The sequence below is a fragment of the Castor canadensis genome, chromosome 6, assembly GCF_047511655.1.
Source record: "Castor canadensis chromosome 6, mCasCan1.hap1v2, whole genome shotgun sequence".
Taxonomy (NCBI): Eukaryota; Metazoa; Chordata; class Mammalia; order Rodentia; family Castoridae; genus Castor; species Castor canadensis.
In genome coordinates, this window is record NC_133391.1 from 65,771,364 (window position 1) to 65,791,438 (window position 20,075).

Genomic DNA, 20,075 nt, shown 5'->3' on the forward strand with positions numbered 1-20,075 from the left:
TGGTAGAGTGCTTGTTTAGCGTGTAGCATGAATGAAGTCCGGAGTTCAATCCCCTATTGCTATATTAAAAAAAAAAAAAGTGAAACAAAACAGTATGAGCCAGGTGCTGGTGGCTCATGCCCATAATCCTTGCTACTCAAGAGGCAAAGACCAGGAGGATCGCAGTTCAAAGCCAGCCCAGGCAAATAGTTCTCGAGACCCTATCTCGAAAAAACCTGCCACAAAAAAGGGCTGGTGGAGTGGCTCAAGGTATAAGCCCTGAGCTCCAGCTCCAGTACTGAAAAAAAAAAAAAAAGAACAGTATGTATTTCCCAAGAGTACAGATATATGTCCATCTATCTAGGTACGGTAAAAAGACTGGGAGGATATCAAGGAAATAAACACACCCAAGTGAGGATAATCAGAGGCTATTTATGCAGGGCTTACCATAACAAGGGAGTCAGCCACTATTACATATGTTTGGCAGAAAGTCAAAGGCAGGCAGGACATTGATGAAAAGATGTGTTATAGTGAAAAGGAAGGCAGGCTCCGAGTATGCTACTATTGGAAAATAAATGTTGGTGTGGAAGCTAGAGGTACACTAACTAGAAGTGGGACATCTCGTATAATTGGTTTGGTGACCCTCTTTGGCTTTCTGTGGTTGGGCCTGAGTTGGAAGCTGACAGTCATTGACCAAGCTCTAATACTTGATGAATTGTTCCAGAGCATCTGGCTTGGCATACCAGGCTGGTTGTTGCAGAGGTTTTGTGTCATAGTTCTATTGACATATATGATCTGTCCTTTGTCCATCTGTATATTTAGTTTCTTAGGTGCACCAAACTGATACTGGTGTTACCATCCAATGGTGGTAACCTGTGGGAAGGGATATAGTCACCAATGGCTAAATTCATTATTTGTAATTTTTAAACTTTATACTTGCATAATTTTGTAAAATAGCAGAAAAATAGCAGTTGACATTCCTAATCCTCACAACAATATTTCAAGATAGGTCATATTTTATTTTACTGAGGCACTAAGAAATTAACCTTCCCCTGGACACAGGTGATACATAACAGACAAATCAAATTCCAAGCATACCTGATTCTAATATTACTTTTCATCATGCTATGATACTGCTTACAAAAGTGCAGTTATGACAACATTTAAAAAAGAGAAAGGCCATCTGTACTGATTATAAAGGGTGAGTGTAAGACACAATATTAATTAGCACAATATTAATATTAGAACTCAAAAATGGCTATGGTCCTTTGCAAATTGACTTATTCAATATTATATGGGAGTCCTGCCTGAATTATTTTAAGTCTGATCGTTTGTATTTCTAGAATCCCCTTCTTTGGCTTTCTAAAAAGGGATAGCACTTATTCTTTTGCTTTTAGCACTGTTGGGGATTAAACCCAGGACCTCATGTATGCTAGGCAAGTGCTCTACCATCTGAGCTATATCCCCAGTCTAAGAGACAGTGTTTAAAATGCAGTTACAACTAGTGAGAAACTAGGATAGCATGGAACTTCGTGCATCTTTCAGAGAATTCCTTCCGGAATACCACTGGTTACCTAATATTGCTGATGAAATGCTATTTGCCAGTTTCAAATCTAGGAGATCTAAAGAATCCACTTCCTGAGGGTTTAAAGGAGGTTATAAACCAGTGGCTGTTTTTCATGTGCTAATCTGTTTATCATGCAATTTAAGAGCTGATAAAAGTTTTATTGCTTGGGTGCAAACCAGTACTTGAAGGGGTAACCTCTTTTTTGCCTTAAATCTTTAATTGGAATCACAGGTTGTAGTCAACGGTGAATTTTTTTTTTTAGTACTGGGGTTTGAACTCAGGGCCTACACCTTGAGCCACTCCACCAGCCCTATTTTTGTGATGGGTTTTTTTTGAGATAGGGTCTCATGAACTATTTGCCCAGGCTGGCTGCAAACCCTAATCCTCCTAATTTCTGCCTCCTCAGTAGCTAGGATTATAGTCATGAGCCACCAACGTCCAGTACTTGGAATTTTTGTTTTTGAGACAACCTCACTGTGTAGCCCAGACTGGCCTAGATCCTATTGCCTCAGTCTCCCAAGTGCTGGGATTACAGAGAAGCACCACCATGCCCAGGTAAATTTGCTAATCTTGTTCAAATCTTCTAAATCCTTGATGATTACACACACACTTTTAAATTTGATTATTCTATTGTTGAGAGGATGTGATGAAATCATCTATGATTTTAGATTGGTTCTTTTGGTAGTTATACCAATTTATGCTGTGTATGTCTTGATGCTGTTAGGACTGTGAATGGTAACCTCCTCAAACATGGCATTTTTGGCATGCTGAGTAATTTGGTGCAAAGTAATTCCCCTGCATGCCTTAAGATCAGACTGCAGAAGGGGACAAAATTGCCTTCCTTCTGCTCATGAAATCCCATTATCTATCTTGAAAAGGAAGAGTGAGGAGTGTAACCACCTGTTCTGATTCCCTTACAAGATGTCCCTGGGCTCAAATTTCCAAGTGAATCTTTCTACAAGCTTATCTCTTGTCCCCCTCAAACATTATTCACAACCCTGCAAAATTGTCTACAGTGCACCCTCTCCTCCCTTCCTACAGAAAGAGGTATATAAGGTTCTGAATGATGCTGAACTAATGGATAATCACGCTACTGTGAGATGTTTTTTCCCCCTCTTGTACATTATCTGTCAGTTTGTCACCAGCTTTTGCTCTCCAAAAGGATGTTATTTCTCCTTTTTAGAATTTGTAGAATCAATTACAAGAACTGGACACCAATTAGACAATGAAGGAGAATTTTACTTGGCCAAGCATTGGATTAAGTAGGAGATAAATAGGAAGTTACAGATACAAAGTAAAAGAAATGAGGGGGAGGGATAGGCTGAAAAAGAGGAAGATTTGGACCCTGCCTTTTCTCACCCCTTTTATGGTTCTTTCCAGTTGTCACATGAAAATCCTCAGTTTTCATGGCACTCGAGGTGTGTCACTTCGCACGCAGGCAGACTTTAATGAAGTTAGAGGTTCTTTGGCCCCTTGCTCTGGCAGCCATCTTATAAGGAAGCAGCTGCAGTCAACCTACCTAAAGGGGAACGTCTGGCCTACAGGCATCCTGTCTTCAATTCAGCCTAGGTCACGAAGGCAGTGGGGGATTTTTGGTACTGTGGGTTGGTAAGAGAATTTTATTAAGACAAGCAAATAGGAGAAACAAGAAGCTTATAGCTTCTGGCTTCTTGTTATAGCCAGGTCCACACCTGTAATCCTAGCTACTTGGGAGGTTGATATTGGGAGGATTGTGGTTTGAGGCCAGCCTGGGCAAGTAGTTCAGGAGACTCCACCTACAAAATAAGCAGAGCAAAATGGACTGGAGGCATGGCTCAAGCAGTAGAGAGCCTGCTTTCCAAGTGTGAGGCCCTGAGTTCAAATTCCAGCCCCACCCTCCCTCTCCAAAAAAAAAAAACTTTATTAGGACACAGAGGAGCAGCAGGCAGGAGAGCAGTTTTATTTATGTAAAGCAAAGCAAAAGTACACCATCCCGGGAGGGTGGGATCTACAGAGATGTGGGTGGTCAGTCCTGGAAAACTCAGAGACTGGGCTCTGTGTCATCAGCTCTTCCCAAATATTGTGGGTGTGTGTGGGGAGAGGGGTAGTTTTGTCCTTGGATGTTCAGGGCAAAATTTTCTGTGGGCTCCAGGGGATGCAGGTCAGCAAGACCCTGCTGTATGTAACAAGACATTTTGTTAAAGTCGGCAATCCAGGATGTGACTCCTCATCAACATCCAAGCCATGCTTTTCAGCCATCAGGTTTCCTAACTCCCTGCTTGGTTCTCATGATTACTCAGGGTGCCAAGTTTATTACAGTAAACCTTCATAGGGCAGAGGGGAAAACTGCATTTGTCCCTACAGTATATACATTATAAACAGTATGTATATAAACAGTATATACATTATACAGTACAAACATTTTATACCTTCATGGTAGACTAACATTTATCATTATGCAGCATACATTTTGTTTCTACAATTTTCTTTTTTTTTGTTTTTTTGCAGTACTGGGGTTTGTGATTGCTAGGCAGGCACTCTGTCATTTGAGCACTTGAGTCACTCTGCCATCCCAGCCCTGCTTTTATCTGGTATTAATTAATAAAACTATTATCCCATTGATTAGTGTTTGCATATTTTTCTTTTTGCATCCTCACATTTTAACATTTTGTGGGTTAAGGGTGAAGCTCCACGGTAGAGCACAGGCTTAGAGGCAATGCTCTTGGTTCAACTCCCAGCACCTCAAAATAAATATAATGCTTATAAATAGTACAAGATGATTTTGTTCAATGAAGCATTTTATTTTTTATATTTAATTTTTAATAAGCTTATGTTTAAATATACCATCTTATGAAGTCTTTTCCTTGTCTTTCCTTTATTGTTTTTTCTTTTTCAGTACTGGGGATTGAGTCCAGGGTCTTGCACATACTAGGCAAGTGCCCTGCCACCTGAGTTACATACTCAGTCCTCTTGATTTGTTTTCAATTATTTTAATTGACTTTTACACATATCTGATTTATTGAGGTGTAACATTATTTGACAGGTTCACTTTCTTCCCAGACAAGTCATGGGCCTTAGAAAACTAACTCTAGTGGCTCACGCCTGTAACCCTAGCTATTCAGGAGGCAGAGATCAGAAGGATCACGGTTTGAAGCTAGCCTGAGCAAATAGTTCATGAGACCCTCTCTTGAAAAAACCCTTCACAAAAAAGGGCTGGTGGAGTGGCTCAAGGTGTAGGCCCTGAGTTCAAGACCCAGTGCTGCAAAAAAAAAAAAAATCTCTTTTGTCATCTTCCTGACTATGCCAATCTTATCAGGCATTTTAATTCTGATTTATCACAAACCATTATTGTTTTATATTGTTAGTATATTTGATCCTCATCCTTATTTTCATTGTTTTCTCTCCTTCCTATGTTTTCAACTTTATTATCTGACTATTTTACATCTGTCTAAAGAACTCCCTTTAGTATTTCCTTTAGCTCAGGTATTATTTTTTGTGGTACTGGGGTTAGAACTCAGGGGCTTCATCCTGAGCCACTCCTTCAGCTCTATTTTTTTTGTGAAGGGTTTTTCAAGTTAGGGTTTCATGGAACTATTTGCCGGTTCTGAATTTGAACCTCGATCCTCCTGATCTCTGCCTCCTGAGTAGCTAGGATTACAGGCATGAGCAGTGCCCAGCCTTTCAGCTCAGTTTTGATAGTGATAAATTCTGGTTTTTTTGCTAAAGATAGCATTTTAAAAGGTATTTTCATTGGGTTTATAAGTTCACAATTTTTTTTTTTGAGACAGGGTCTTACTATGTAGTACAGGTTAGCCTGAAATTTGAGATCATCCTGCCTCAGGTTTCTGAGTGCTGGGATTATAGATGTGCACCATCATACCTGGCCTGAATCTTGTCATTTCTCTTTTTTTCAGTCTTTCTTTCTTCCTTCCTTCCTTCCTCCCTTCCTTTCCCTCCAAAACAGCGCCTCATGTGTGCTAGGTAAGCACTCTAAAATGACAGACATATCCTCATCCTTATCCTTTTTTTTCCTTTTCTTTTCTTAGTACTAGGGTTTGAACTCAGGGCCTCATGCTTGCTAGACAGGTGCTCTACCACTTAAGCCATGCCTCTAGGTCTTTTTGCTTTTTTTGCATCAGGTCTCGTTTTTTGCCCCTGCAGGATTCAGACCCAGATCCTCTTACTATGCCTCCCACAAAATGTCCAGCTGATTTGTTGAGATGGTATCTTACTAATTTTGCCAAGGCTGGCCTCGAACTTCGATTCTACTGATCTCTGCCTCCCAAGTAGCTGGGATTATAGCTATCAGCCATCACACCTGGCTGTAACTCTACTTTTGCAGTTATTTTCCTTCCGCATTTTGAAGATTGCATTTCATTATTTTCTGGTTTACTTTTATTAAGAAGTCAGCTGTTGGAAAGCAGTTTGACAGTTCTTCAAGATAAACACAAAATTACCCTATGATCCAGCAATTCTAATCCTAAATAGTTCAAAAGAACTGAAAACAGAAATTAAAACATTTGCACATCAATGTTCATAATAGCATTATTCATAATATTCAAAAAATGAAAACCTAATTGCCCATCAAAAAAGTGTACAGAAGCCAGGAATGCAGCTCAGTGGTATAGTGCTTGCTTAGTTATGCAAGAGGCCCTGGATTCAATCCCAGCACGGGAAAAAGAAAAAAACTGAGGCCAAGGGTGCCCTTATCTTCCTCCAGAGACTATTTATGATTAATTAATCCAAGTTCCTGGGAGCACTAGCAATCTAGAATCACCTCAAAACCATCAGACTCAGAGGTAAAGCGGGGCGACAGACGCTGGAGCACCTGGCTATATGGTTCTCTTCCTCTTCCCAGCCATAACCCTTGGGTCCTAACCTGTAACGTTGCACAAGTAGCACATTGTGATTCATGACTGATGGGCCTTGGACTCCGTGTTTCTATCCAGTCTGGAAACCCTGGGCCAGGCTCTTCATTTCTGTTCCCAGGGGAAAAACAGTCCCAATTACCATGCCATTTCCCGGGCTCTGCACCCTACCCCACCCAGATCCAGGCCTAATATTTCTTCTTTAGCTTTGAGATACCATCCTCTTTTTTGTTTTAAATAGCTTTTTAATCTGTTTTCAAAAGAAAGATTAATTAAAATAGTCTAACACATCAATACTATGTGGCTAATCTAGACCCAATATTTATCCTTTGAGAAATTCTGTCCTCCCAAACCTTAAGATTCTCATGGATAAAAGTATGACTGCTTTCTGAGGAATACATTATGGATGTTAGATAAATCCTCTCCCAAAACTCAATGTAAGTTGTGTTGTAAGCAGTGTGTTACAGAAGAGATACATTGACAAAAGCTGCCTATGGCCTGCGGTTAGTGTCCAATCAATTAGACCTTTTGCTCACAGATGAGTTGATTTCCAAGAGGGATAGTGAGGATAAACATTTTCTAGAAAACAACTTAGGAAGATACTCCTGTTTAGTTTATTATCTAATTTTTTCAGAGTCATATTCTATTTTTAAGCAGACGTACAGCAGTATAAGTTTCATTTGATTATAGTCATGAGGAAATCATGTTTGAAAAGCCAGTTCTTATGATTTAGAGAGAAGTTCCAGGGAACTTGCTAGAGCAGCAGAATAGCCATTTGATCATAGGATGGACATTAGAGACCATCAACCTAAGGCCCATGGTCCAAAACTAGCTCATCTGTATGGCCTGCAAGTTAAGGATGGTTTTTACATTTTTAAAGGGTTCCAAACACAAACAACACACACACAAACTCAAAGAAGCATACGTGAAGGAGACTATGTATTATCTATCTGGCCCTGTGCACAAAAGTGTGATGATCCCTGCAGTGCGTCATCTAGTTTAGGTGACATCTGACACAGAGTAGTTGTTACAGAGAGGAATCCTGAGCTCAAAAGAATCTGAATCTTTTAGAGCAGGCAATGGGCATACCTGCTCTTTACTCCACAGGGAGATACTATCTCAATCTTCTAGGACTGTTTGCTATAAAAACATTCAAGAAAAGTGGTCTGGATTATCAGTCAATGCCTGTGGGTGCAAGACATGCAGAAACACAAGAGACCGATAGAGAACTGTAGCCAATAATCTAAATTTGTATAGTTGCTACCTTTAGCTTGTTATGATACTTTTAACACTTTGGAAGTCCAAAAATGTTAAGAGTGTATTTGGTATTCTCTTAAACAATAGAGGAAATAACATTATTATAGTACATCAGAGATTTGTAAAGGCAGTTTTAAGCCAGGTGCTGGAGGCTCACAGCTGTAATCCTCCTTACTCAGGTGGCAGAGATCAGGAGGATCAAGGTTTGAAGCCAGCCCGGGCAAATAGTTTTCAAGACCCTATCTCAAAAATACCCAACACAAAATAGGGCTGGTGGAGTGACTCAAGTGGTAGTGTGCCTGCCTAACAAGGCTTGAGACACTGAGTTCAAATCTGCAAACTGAAAAAAAAATAGGTATTCGAGACTATAAACAAAGTAACATTTGACAAGATATTTAAAAAGCTGCTTTACTGAAAAATAATAAGGTTTGTAAAATTAGAAACCTTACAGAAAATGAGGATCATCTTTGAATGTTAATATAGGACAGTGCACAGAATTCCCATTCCAATATGAAAACTGACTCAAAATATGACATCCGTCTGAATGGTCCTGATGCTGTTACCATGGAGGCCTGAACTAAAAATACTTGGAGAAGAAAGATTACTTTGGGGACAATATGTCTTCAACTAAGTATGATCTTGTAGCTTTGAGTTCCCAGCCTACAGAACAAAAGCTGGTATGATATTAAACTATCTAATTTTACTTGGTAATTTGTAAATAGTTTTACACACATAGGAAGCAAGAATATAAACTAAAAAAAAGTCTTGCATTATTGGATGCTCTTCACAACCTCTAAGTATTACTATTTAGATTTACTCAGTCTTTTAGTTTGGGTTAAACTAGAAGTCATTTAAGCTGAAAACTAAGTGTGGAGTAGGTTCACAAGAACCTTTCTAAAATATATTCAAATATTAACTCATTTAGACACCCTTAGTGTTTTGGTTAAATCTTATTTTAACTAGTCTGTAAAAATATTTTATAGTTTTTTTTTTTTTTGAGGTACTGGGGCTTGAACTCAAGGCCTTCATACACTTTGATACAGTGTTTCAGATGAAATGAGGACCAGTAGCATTTTTTATTTTTGTTTGAGATAAAAAAGGCTGGCCTCAAATTCCACATCTTATAGCATCAGCCTCCCCAGTGCTGGGATTACAGATGTGCACCACTCCACCCATCTAGGAGTACCAGTAATTTGAAGCAAGGATGGAGAGAAGGTTTTTCTCTATTTTCTTAGATGACAATCTTTATGCTTGATAATGCTCTTTAGCTGTTCAAACTTTTCTACCCATTGACTTTTAGGATGCATAAAGGAAGGACAAAGAAGTCATTTAAATGACAAATATATATTCTTATAATTACATAAATTATAAAAATATTTTATTATATAATATATAAATTATATTATGTTATGTAATATATAAAATTATTTTATAGAAATTAATTATATAGATATTTATATATTTGGTGTTACTAGAGATTGAACTCAGGGCTTTGCACTTGCAAAACAGGCTCTATACTGCTTGAGCCACACTTCCAGTCCCATTTTGCTCTGGTTGTTTTGAAGATGGAATCTCATGAACTATTTGCCTGAGTTGGCCTCAAACTGTGATCCTCCCAATCTTAGCCTCCCAAGTAGCTAGGATTAAAGGCATGAGCCACCAGTGCCTGGCCTGCATTTTTTTTTTGTGTGTGTGTGGCACTGGGGTTTGAACTCAGGGCCTTGTGGCTGCTAGGCAGAAGCTCTACCACTTGAGTGATGTCTCCCTAGACCTGCATGTCTGTTTTGACAACTCAAACTCATCATATTCATAGATACATATTGGCTCCTTCTAGGAATGCTTTCATACACTTAAAAAAAAAGGGGGGAAAAGGCTGAGCAATTTGTGAACTAAATTTATATGTTGCTATTAATTTCATAAGACAAATGGCAACTCATGAAATAGGTTTCAAAGCAATTTGAAAGTTATATACAATCTGAAAATCATGAAGAATATTTAAACTTGTATACAAAAAGTTATAAGCCAAGTGAAAAAATTAACCATAAAATGTAAAAAAATATTAGCAACACATAACAGACAAAAATGTTAGGTTCTTTACCAATTTTACAAATCAGTAATGGAAAAAATACAACAACGTAACAGGCAAAGGACATTAACAGGCAGTCATTTGAATAAAGAAAACAAATGGAATCATATACAACTCTACTCATAACTGATTAAATAAATATAAACCAGAAAACAAAATGTATTCAACTATGAGAGCAACAAAGGTGAAATATTCTGATAAAAGACAATGTTGGCAAATAGCAGTTGATGTAAAAAAATGTAATTTAAAACAACTTTTTGGACAGCAATTTTGTAATATCTAACAAAACTTATTATGCTTTTATACTCTGAACTGTAATTCTGTAGCTAGGAATCTATTCTGAAAATTACAAGGTAATGGCTGGGGGCATGACTCAAGTATACAGCACCTGCCTAGCAAGCTCAAGGCACTGATGTTCAAACCCCAGTGCCACCAGAAAATGAAAAAAAAAAGTTACACAAAGATTATTTCTCAAATAGTTACTGATTGGTAACAAAGACCTGAAAATGATCTAAATGCCAATCAATTTCAGTCTTCCTGATAAAATAAATTGTTACATACCAAATCCACTTAGTATTATTTATCATTGAAAAGACAGAATCATGTATGATATTAAAGTGAAAAAGCATTATATGTGTGGTATAGTCTTACAAGGTAACGCCGTATGGAAAAAAAATGTACACCACCAATATAATGAGTTAATTGCATGCTGAAAAGAATGAAAGAAACATGCCCTTATGAATCCACGTATATTATGTTGTAGGATAAACATATAGAGAGTAAAACCAAGGAAATGATTATCGAGAACTCTCTGGGAGTGGAAGAAAGGTGTGACCTGGAAGGGGCACACTTAGGGTCTTTGGGAGACTTGGTAATGTTGTGTTCCAGGACCTAGATGGTGACTCACATAGGTATTTGCTTTATAATTTTTTTTTATCAAAATGTACATATCTGTTCTAAACATCCCTCTGTATGTATCACAATTAAAAAATACAAAAACAGCATGGCACAGTGGTACATGCCTATAATCTCAACACTAGGGAGACTGAGACAGGAGGACCTCAAAGTTAAAGCCAGACTGGGATATATAGTGAAACCCTGTCTCTAAACAAACAAAAAAACCAAAATAGGGAAGGAGTGTAGCTCAGTGGTAGTGTATGTGCCTGGCACGAATGAGGGCCTGGGTTCTAACATCACAACTGTCCCCAAAACAATAAAATAACACCAAAAAAACACCACTACCACCCTGTACCATTCTACACTAAGTCAATGGTACACACAGACTATTTATTACTCTACAGTGCCAAGGGAAATTTTATGCTAAGTTTCTAGAGAAATTTAGGCTTACAAAATGAATTCTAAGTTTTGGGCATTTATAATCCAAAAATAAATTACAGAGAGGCTAAATATGGAACTGTGTCAAATTATTATGATAAAGATCATTGGTACCAGCCCCAAGAGTAGATTTTATACTTAGATTAGAAGGTAGAATTTCTAATTCCTTTTTCACTATTAGATCTTTAATATTCATTCCTAAATTAGATACAGGTCATTCCTTTTCAAGGACATTACATTTCATGATGAATTTATTTCATAAATTGCAAATCATCTTAATCATATTAACATATCCTATCATCATTACTCATATTTACCTAGCTTGTTCCGAAATAATCTGAGAGATGAAAAAAGTGTATGAAGCATGTTAAGAGGCTTAAAACCAGCTGCTTACAAATAGCTTCCTTCTATACTCATGTTCCTCATCCAAACATATGGTAGTGCTAGTGGAGATGGAGGAGGAAGAAATGTTTAGAACTGTTATCACACTTACCATTTTGTAAGGGGAAAATCCTTATAAAATGTTAGCTATTTTCACTTAACATTTGTAAACATGTTTTCAGGTACATGCTCAATGTACTTACCATTTTAATACTAGTATTTAAAGTGTTTTCTAATCCTTTCAAACACAGGTTTCTATTTACTGGAAGGACTCATCATCATGGGGGATTTCAGAGCTCCTAGTATTTTGGCTGGTTACATGATTGCCAGATTAAAAAAAAACTTTGTTTCCTTCTCAAAACCCTGAGTTCAGTCAGCATACCAGAAACAAACAGGAAAAAACCCTCTCCACTCTGCACCAAACCCACTTTATTTCCAACCTGCTGATTGTTTTCCAACTCTCTTCTAATTCCCTCTTCCCACTGACTAGAAACTAGCAACAAATGAAGGCTTCCATTTCTAACAGAGAATCAGGAGCCTCCTGGTAAGAATGGAGAGTTACTTGGTTGGCCAGCTTCAGTCACATCATTTCTAGACTGTTGTATGAATAAACTATAAATATTTATCATGTTTAAGCATTGAAATTTGAGGCTAATCTTATAGAAAATTTTAACATAAAAGTCTAAATACTCAATTAAGTTATTTGTAGTGAATTGTTAAATCCTTGCCATATACCAAAGTAAAAATAATTGTCACAGGAATTAGGGGATAAAAATAAAACCTAAAAAATATATATATTAATTTTGATTTATTTAATCTTATGATAATAAAAACCTCTCTAAGCATTACATCAAAGGTAAGAACTACAAAGAAAAAGACCAAGATATGTTATGGTATTTTCTAAATAACTGAATGTTGTAAATAAAACTATAATGGTACTGGCAAAGTGGAGAAAACCAATTTAGTGTAAGGTTTATATCCATAATGTATAAATGCTTTTAGAATATAAGTGGAAGACACCAGAAAAATGGCAAAGAACATAGTATTAAGACTGATTTTTTGGTCACAAGTCACAGAAACCAACAATTTTTAACTAAAACAGAATGAACTACTAGAAGAATATGGAAGAGCTAAAAGAAAGAAAGAAGCTGCTTCATAGCAGCTACAACTGTGTATAGTCTTCTTTGAGTATTGTCATTGGAACAGACAATACGGGAAACAGACTGAGTGGTGGGGAGAAAGCTTTCTGGGGAGTGTTCTCAGCAGATGTATCTCTAGGGAAAAGAGGAAGGCCTGACAGGGAGGAGAAAGATGCAGGCCCACAATGAGGATGCAGCTGAAGCCCCAGCTACTCCAATACAATGCTCTTTGCTGGGAGTGTTCTTTAGAGACCCTGTCTATTCACCATCAGTCAGTCACTGGGCTAATGCCAAGCAAGGCAGTTCTTTAGTGAGGTAGGCAGTGGGACATGAAAAGGTGATAATGAAACCATTAAAAAAATTGCACCCAGGGGGGCGTGGCTCATACCTGTAATCCCAGCAACTCAGGAGCTGAGATTGAAGGGACTGAGATTCAAGACCAGCCTAGGCAAAAAATTAGCAAAACCCCATCTCAAACAATAAGGTGGGCTGTGGCCCAAACCTATCATCCCAGGTACATGGGAGGTTTAAGAGGACCATGGTCTGAGGCTAGCCCTGGGCAAAAAAACCAGTGGACCCTATCAAAAAAATAAGTTCAAAAAGCAAAAAGGGCTGCAGACATGGATCAAGTTCAAACCCCAAATCCCAATACTACAAAAAAAGAAAGATTAAAAAGAGGTTGGGTAGGGGGATAAGAATAATAGAGAGGTAAATATGATCAAGTATATTATACACAGGTATGGAAATGTTACAATGAGAACCTCACATTGAACAGTTATGTGCTAATAAAATGTATCAAAAAATAAGGAGCTAACAGTCCCAGGAGCTGACTTACTTTCTGACACCACCCGAGTGGTTGTATCATACCTGCTGAAGCTCAAACACTAAAAGAACCAGATAGGCACATTTAGTCATGTGCTCTCAGTTCTGGTGGGGCAGGCAAGTCCTCTAATTTTGTTCTTTCAAAATTGCTTGTTTGCTTTTTTTTAATGCAACTTGGGTTTGAACTCAGGGCTTTACTCTTGCAAAACTGGCACTCCTCCACTTGAGCCACACCTCTAGTACTGTTCTTCTAAATTTGTACACAGAGAGGTAATTCTCCACTCCATGGAAAAAAACAAAACAAACCCAAACATTTATATTTCTTACTAAGACAGACTATAAGCCAGACTTCCAAAAGACAGCAAATGTCTACTATAGGCATTAACAGGCAACTGAGAAATAAAAATATATAAACGATCACTAAACTGTTCCTTTTCTTGAGTCAGGGTCTTTCTGTGTTGTCCAGGTTGGCCTTGAACTCTCAGACTCAAGTGATCTCACCTCAGCCTCCTGTCTCTTGAATAGCTGGGACTACCACAGTATGTACCACTTCAACGATCTAACAAACTTTTAAAAGTACACCTTCACTGGCAGTCTAAGATCTGAATATCATATTTTGCTAATCAGATGACAAAAACAAAGAAGGATCTTATTCAGAATTTTTAAGAGCGGTAAAGAAAGTCACTCAAATACAATGTCAACAGAAGGATAAATTCATGTTCCTTCTTGAAAATCAATTCTGCAATGCATGTCAAGTTTTAAAATATAAATATCCTGAAATTTTACTTCTAGGAATTTATTCTAAGGAAAAATCAATGAAGAAGAGAGATATAAGAGCCCCATGCAGTACAGCCGTGGGGCTAAGGTAGGAGGCTCATTTCGGTCTATGAGTTTGCAACCACTCAGGGCAACACAGTGAGACCTGATCTCAGAAGAAAGACTCATACATAGAGAAATTGAATGCAGAGGTGGATGTGGTGGTACACACCTGTAATACCAGTACTTGGGAGGCTGAGGCAGAAGGATGGCAAATTCAAAGCCAGCCAGGGCTATGTAGTAAGACTGTCTCAAAAAAACTAAACAAAAACCAAAAATCAAAACAAAAAAATAAGGTTTCCAGATCAGCATTTCTTGATAGTATTTATAAAGAAAGTTAAACAAAATAAAATAGGTGATAGAAATTTCTATATTAAACATGTATTGCTTTATAAAAATAGGTAATATAAGGAATGCCTAGTAACTTTCTTATAAATATGCAATTTTTTTTTTTTTTTTTTGGTGATACTGGGGTTTAAACTCAGGGACTACACCTTGAGCCTCTCCACCAGCCCTTTTTTGTGAAAGTTTTTTTTGACATAGGGTCTCAAGAACTATTTGCCCCGGCTGACCTCCAGCCACAATCCTCCTGATCTCTGAGTAGCTAAGATTGTAGGTGTGAGCTACCAGCACCTGGCTTATGCAGTTCTTGATGTATAAAATTTTATGATTTTAGAAATTAGTTGCAAAAGAGGCGGGTATTTATTTAGGATGTCTCATTATGTAGTCTAGGTTGCCCTTGAACGTGCCATCCTCCAACCTTTGCCTGCCAAGTGCTATGATTACAGCTATGCACTACCACCCCACCCCCCGGCTTCAGGTGGACTATTAAGATTTTTTAAATGACAAAATTTTTTTTGGCTAATCAGAAGAATTGATACTCAGACATATTTGAAGTTAGCAGGTAGCCCAGACTTATTTAAAGATTTTTTTTTTTTCCCATACTGGTAATCAAACCTAGGCTAGGCAAGTAAGTGCTTTATCAAGGTGCTAGGTACATCCCCAGCCTAGCAGCCTGGTTTTAAATTTTAAAAAATTATTTAAATTTTAAAAATCTGTCTTTAGTTTTATACTCATCAGTTTTTTTTTTTTAACTGGAATATTAAACCTAATAGTTTTGGTCTATATTTAAAGGAAGATTAAATTATTTGGAAAGGGCCCAGAACAAAGTAATAGAAATAATTACATACTTAGAAATTGGGCTTCAAAATGACATGTAAGAAGAAATCATTTAGAAAACAAAACTAAAAATTATCTTACATTTTATGGAGCATTATAATCTCTAAAGAACAGGATAAGAAGCAAATAATTTGAATTGTTCTAAGAATAATTTAGGTTAGTCATTAGGAAGGATATCGTGTTCTCAAGTACTTGGATACCCATTACAGATCCAAGGCTAGGGCTACAAAAACCTGTAACCATCAGAATGTGTTACTAAAGACAAAAACTCTTTCAAAAAATATCAAAGGTAATTGTTCTTTAAAATAGGGGCTAGCTACATATTTAAAATCTTTTCCAAGGGCTAGCGATTGGTTGGCGGAATGGCTCAAGTGGTAAGCCTGAGGCCCTGAGTTCAAACTCCAGTACCAACAACAATAAAAATCCCAAGGGTTAAGGGTGTAGCACAATGGTAGAATACTTTTGTGAAATGCCAGTCTGTTTACCCCAGCATCAACCAAACAAACAAAAAAAAAATTAAAACAAAAAAAATCCTTTCCACATTTATGGCTTTTTAAATTTCAGGCATCTTAGAACAATTATAAAAACAAATTTGAATTACACTTATGGATTTCTGAAGATGAAAAACATTGATTAGTCATTTAGGAATACACAGATAACACGACTTAAGGAATGCGTTACATTACTCAATTCCATGCAGTGTGCAACGGCGAGTAGCCGTGCTTTGTGTTTGTGTGCATTGTAAGTGTCCATGTCTGTTTTGTAAGCATTTTTTTTTTTAAAGAAAGCACACTATAGTGCAATACAGCGAATGGAAAGCAAAGGTTTCTAAGGCATGTTGGTACCTGTTAGGTTTTGTTTTGAGATAAGGTCTCACATGTTACCCGGGCTGTCCCTGAACTTGCAATCTTCCTGCCTCAGTCTCTGGATTAAGTACCTATTAGTTTTAAAGAGCCCAGTGGGAGGAAAAAAAATGGAGTTAAGAAAAATAAGAAAGAATCATCCTTAGTCTGGGCTGTTGTTTCATCTTCTAAGTATGTGGCAGAAACATAATGATACCAACAACCGCTTTAAAAATCTGTAACAGAAAAAAAATCTGCTTACATGCTGCTCAAAAAAAATTTAACTCAATCACCTCTCAAAATAAAAAAATGCAAAAAATTAAAAATCAAACCAGAGCCCACAAAAAAAGACACAATTTAGAAGACTTGCCTTATCATTATTTCTATTCTGAACAAAGTATTAAAACTTTTCAATAGCTGGGCACCAGTGGCTCATCCCTGTAATCCAAGCTACTCAGTTGGCAGAGATCAGGAACAGCCAGCCTGGGCTTATAGTTCATAAGACCCTATCTCAAAAATACCCGTAACAAAGAAGGGCTGGTGGAGTGGCTTAAGTTGGTACAGTGCTTGACTAGTAAGCTTAAAAGCCCTCAGTTCAAACCCCAGTAGCACAAAAAAAAGTTTTCAATAATCGTTTAATATATAAAAATGATAGGTCCTGCCATATGTCAGGCCCTAGCCTAAGAACCTCATAGACAATAATTCATAGAATCCTTATAATTCTACAAGGTACCTACTATTATTATCTTCCATTTTACAGATGAGGAAACTGAGGCACAATCACACCAGAGCCAGTGACTCACACCTATAATCTTAGCTACTCAGGAGGCAGAGATTAAAAGGATTTCAATTTGAAGTTAGCCTCAGTTAAATAGACCCTATCTTGAAAACCTCACCACAAACAAGGGCTGATGGAGTGCTCAAACAGTAAGAAAGAGCACCTGCCTAGCAAGCATAAGGCTCTAAGTAACTGCAGTGCCACTAAAAAAAAAAAAAAAAAAAAAAAGAAAAATCACACCAGCCCAGTCACATAACTAGCAAATAGTGAACCTAAGATTCAAATCAAATCTAGGCTGTATGGTGCTGGAGTTCATGACTGAAGATTCTAAGCTATTACATAATAGTATTTACTTCATATATTAACATTTGATAATTTTAAACCTTGCAGTTTGCAAATATTCACAGTATGTAGAGTTCAAAAAATAAAAACAAATCAGTACAGAAGGAAAATAACTTTCCATATGCAGAATTTAAGTTGGAAGAGATTTCACTGACTAGCTTTATGACAAACACATATGTAGGTGGAAGTAGGGGATGAGAAGATAGACTATGTTTATTTTAAACACATTTTTCCTGAACTTACAATTTGGATGAGCAAACATAAAAAATTTAAATAAAAAATCTTGGGTTGTCTTTTTTGAAAGACAATTTATAAACAGGAATTTAAATACTGTTTTTTCACAAAGTTAAATACTTTTTTCATAAAAAAGAATAGAAAGATTTTAATTAACGTTTAGTTCTATGACTTTAAAATCTTTATAACATTTTTAATTAAAGAAGAATGTGATTGGGACTTAGGTATGAAAACAAAATTATGACATTTAAAGCACAAACAAGCTTCTCTAGGGTAACTGTTTTCTTTTTTCCATGATAGGATAATCACTTTATTTCTCAAGGGAAATACCATTGACTTAATCTGTGTGTTGAATGCCAGCTAGTAAAAATGCAAAACCACAACCAGGTAGAATGTCAGCATGGCATGTCTAACTAAAACCCAGGGTAAGAAAAAAACAAAACAAAACCCAAAAAAACAAAGCTGGGCATGGTGGCACATGCAGGCCAGTCTCCAATACGCAGCGAGACACTGTCTCAAAACAAAAAACAAAAATGGGGTTGGGGCTGGGAAGAGACTGATTTTAAAGGTTCTACATGGTTTTGTACCTTACATGCTGATACAAGCAGTTGTAGATCTAACATAAATTATGTCTCCTTTATGTCTCTTTTTAGGATATTTTAGTGTTAGAGGTTTGTCCTAGCTTGTTCTAAGATCTAAGTACATTCAATACATACTGCTAAGTTCATCGATACACATTGTCAAGGGCTCACTTTTTTTTTTTTTGGTGGTACTGGGGTTTCAATTCAGAGCCTCACACTTGCTAGGCAGGTGCTGTACCACTTGAGTCACTACACAAGCCCTAAGGCTCACCTTTTTGGCAAAAGTTGAGCCAAATAAGTATCCAAATGGGATCCTCCAATATGACACTGACAAAGTCTGTTCTTGTGGTTAGTCTCTGAATTGGCACCTGGTAGATCTGACAGCCAAATGACTGCTATCATAACAAAGGGACCTCCTGGCAGTGTTTCTGCAAGTTTCACATGTATGTTTTGATTATTTCTCCTGGAACCCCCCCTCCCACTTTGCTGGCTAATTTGTGTTACTAGATTCAATATATATTCAACTCATCTTTCCCTGCCTCGTTTCAATTTAACACAGCCAATCCCATCTCCAAATGCATTCATCTGGTTTTCTTTTTATCTGTTAGGTACTCCTTCTACCTGCCCTTTTAAAGTTTTTAGTCATTCTATGTAGGAATTAGAAAAACTTAACCACATTTCTCACCTGAAAAATGGGGGTAATCCTATGATTTTATTCATAGTGTTGTTAGAACTGAATAAAACTAAAAATGTTAAAGAGTTTAGCCCTATGTCCAGGACATAAATTCTCTAGAAATATTAACTACTACTGTTACTATCATTCATGACTAGTGAATTGTTCCCTGTGTTCCCTTGTCTACCTCTTCCAACTCTTCTGTCCATAACCAGAGTTTAATAAATGTCAATCTGATCCTGTAAACCCATTAATGGTTTCATGGGGCCTTTAGAATAAAGACAGTCTCAACTCTCACTACTTTTGCCCCTTACTTCCTATTCTTTAACCAAACTGACTTTAAGCTCCTTAGATAGGCTACATTCTAGTACTAAATGTCCTTCAGACTTCTGCTGAAAAGTCACTTCCTTCCTAAGTCTGGCCTTCCTATTTTATATTCTCATTTTACTATATTCCTCTCTCCTACAATTGTTTGCAATGACATGTTTACGGGTGACTACTATTTATTATTCCTATACATTTATGTGTTTCCTCCAAAAGACATTTCTGACGGAACTCCTACTCTCCATTCCACCCAAACGTTCACCTTTCTTCATCTCCATCTCAGAAAACAGCAACACTGTTCTTCCAGCTGCTTAGGTCACAATCCTTAGATTCTTTTTCATGCACCACAGTAAATTCTATTGCCTCCCTAGACTTCAACCACTCATTCCCCTTCCCATTAGTACCTACTGTGGTCAAAGCTACACCATCACTTCCTGGATAGTTCCAATACTTCCTAACACATCTTGCCTCTTTCTTTGCCTCTGCTACTTATTCCGTGAACTTTTTACAACATACAGTTACACTGATCCTTTACAATCAAGTTTCACTTACCCATAGGGATACCTTATGACAAATGCATCATCAGATGGATTTTATCACGTACTTACAAACCTAGATGGCATAGCCTATTACACACCAAGGCTATGTGGAATAGCCTATTGTTCTAACAATCCTGTTACAGTGTGTTACTAAGCTGAATACTGCAAGCAACTGTAATGCAATGGTATCTGTGTCCAAACACAGAGAAAGTACAGTAAAAATATTATGGTTCAGGAACTATTCCTCTCCACTATTTTATAGGATCACTTCCTGAAACATAATTATGTAGTATATAACCATGGATGTCAGATATCATTTCTCTACTGAAAGCCTACAATGACTTACCATCTGGT